This window comes from Conger conger, chromosome 19 (assembly GCF_963514075.1).
Source record: "Conger conger chromosome 19, fConCon1.1, whole genome shotgun sequence".
Lineage (NCBI taxonomy): Eukaryota > Metazoa > Chordata > Actinopteri > Anguilliformes > Congridae > Conger > Conger conger.
Window position 1 is genome coordinate 19526316 of NC_083778.1, and position 2500 is coordinate 19528815.

At 56.8% G+C, this 2500-nt stretch overlaps 1 protein-coding gene across 1 annotated transcript in view; it reads right to left on the reverse strand.

Annotated features, from left to right (window-relative positions):
* tph2 (tryptophan hydroxylase 2 (tryptophan 5-monooxygenase)) overlaps positions 1-2500 on the reverse strand; it is a 41335-nt gene that overhangs the window by 30477 nt on the left and 8358 nt on the right. The gene's annotated exons all lie outside the window — the stretch shown is intronic.

The following is a 2500-nucleotide window of genomic DNA, read 5'->3' on the forward strand; positions in this document are numbered from 1 at the left end:
AGGGAAGAGGGGAGTCAGAGTTACGAGTGTCAGCGATCTGAACACCTGCAACCCCGGGAGCCTGCTGGGGGCGTCTGGGTTAGGAGGACAGCACAGCCAAAATAAAGGATCCAAGCTGCCCTTCATTTCACACTGCGCACTGCAAAAAAAAAACTGTCTTAACAACAATTTTTGGTCTTGTAATAAGACTCAAGATCTTTTTCTTTTTTTTCCTCTCGGGTACAGACCATTAGCTTGTTTTAAGTTAATGCTTGCTTGACAAGAAAAATGTTCTTATTCCGTTGGCACATCTGGAAATGAGTCAAACTCTCTTACCAAATTCAAAATGTAGTTTATTTAGCTTATTTAGCAAGAAAGTAAAGGAAACAAGATTGTAAAAGTCTCAATAGAAGGCTAAAATACTTGTTGAGATTGATGGATTTTTGGGTTTTTGCAGGGTGTGCCTGGGTGCAGGTTGTCAGTTGAACAGCTGAACCGGACGCACGGGACCAGAACTGATCGGTCTTCAGTGGGCAGTTGGGGTCACTCCTGTACCCCCGCCCCGCCCCACAGTGAGGCCCTCTACACCCATCCCCCACGGGAAGCTCGTCCGGCTGACTGGCCCCGAGACCGCTCTCTGCCCTCATAACCTTCCTCTCTTCATCTCCTCTCCTCCCTTCCCCTCTCTCCTTCTCTCTCCCCTCTCCTTTCCTCTCCCCTCCTCCCCTCTTCCTCTCTTCCTCTTCTCCCATCTCATCTCCTCTGCTCTCGTCTGTGCTCCTCTCCTCCCCTCCCCTCTCTTCCTCTTCTCCCATCTCATCTCATCTCAACTCCTCTCCTCTGTGCTCCTCTCCCCTCCTCCCCTCTTCCTCTCCTCCCATCTCCTCTCCTCTGTGCTCCTCTCCCCTCCTCCCCTCTTCCTCTCCTCCCATCTCCTCTCCTCTGGGCTCCTCTCCCCTCCTCCCCTCTTCCTCTCTTCCCCTCTCTTCCTCTCCTCCCATCTCCTCTCCTCTGTGCTCCTCTCCCCTCCTCCCCTCCTCCCCTCTTCCTCTCTTCCCCTCTCTTCCTCTCCTCCCATCTCCTCTCCTCTGTGCTCCTCTCCCCTCTTCCTCTCTTCCCCTCTCTTCCTCTCCTCCCATCTCCTCTCCTCTGTGCTCCTCTCCCCTCTTCCTCTCTTCCCCTCTCTTCCTCTCCTCCCATCTCCTCTCCGGGTCAGGATAGAGCGGCTCCATATGCCTCTCTGCTCTAACCGGAGCGTCTCACGCGGGGGAGCCAATCGAGCGAGGGAGAGTGGTGATGTCACACCCCGCTGCCCGCCCGGCTCATCCTGGCCTTCCGAGTGGAGCGGGAATCCTATCAGGGAGACACGGAGTCTCACAGCAGCTCTTCGAACTCATTACCGTGTGTAAGTAGCTTGTTCTCTCCCATTAGACAGGTAGATGGTGCGTTTGAAATCGCCGTGCTGTACAATGAGCTGCAAGGAGACAGAGGAGTGAGCCCACCCTGGGTGTGTCGAAGTGTCCCGGAGACACCCGACTCCTAAATTCTCCTGACAAGCTGGTCGGTGCCTTGCATGGCAGCCAATCGGCATTGGTGTGCGTATGAATGGGTGAATGAGAAGCATCAATCGTACAGCTTCGGATAAAGGCGCTATATCTCACACCCTGCGGCTCTCCAGGACCAGGAGTGAAGGCCCCAGCACACCCTGTGGCTCTCCAGGACCAGGAGTGAGGACCCCAGCACACCCTGCGGCTCTCCAGGACCAGGAGTGAGGACCCCAGCACACCCTGCGGCTCTCCAGCACCTGGATTGAGGGCCCCAGCACACCCTGTAGCTCTCCAGGACCAGGAGTGAGGACCCCAGCACACCCTGCGGCTCTCCAGCACCTGTAGTGAGGACCAGTGCTCTCGATGTTCTAAATGAACGAGATGGGACGAGGCGGACCGGTTCCCAGGAACCCAATCTGCCCTAAATGACTGATCTCAGGCAGCCGGAGAGGTCCTGGGGCCAGGCAGCCGGGGACGGCGTGTTAACGGCTCTCCAGAGGAAGCGCTTTGTCATCGTTAACTCTGTTTAAACCGTCAGAGCCTCGAGAACCCAACCACCACACTTAGACTTATGGAGAATACGATTGGTCGACGGGCGGGCGGAGGGGGGTGGGTGCTCGCCCCGGTTTGCTCGAACGTGATTGGACGCGGAGTGAAAGTGACAGTTGAAGGGCAACGTCAAGGCCGTCCCCCTCGTAAACGACCGGGGACGCGGAGGCCGCGGGAATGAGAAACCCGTTCCGCTCAGCCGATCCCCCTCCGCCCCGGCGGCGGCGCGATGGGGAAAAACACCCGCCACATATCCGTCACGGACACGACGGCACGAGCAAAACAACCTGCCTGCGCACGTCTCCGCACGAGAGGCCATTCCCTCCAAAAACATCTTTCATGTTTTGACACCTCTTTCACAGAGAGCTGTCACCGCGGGGAACGGAGGAGCAGATCGCACAGGGCCGCACACGTGCACAGGACCC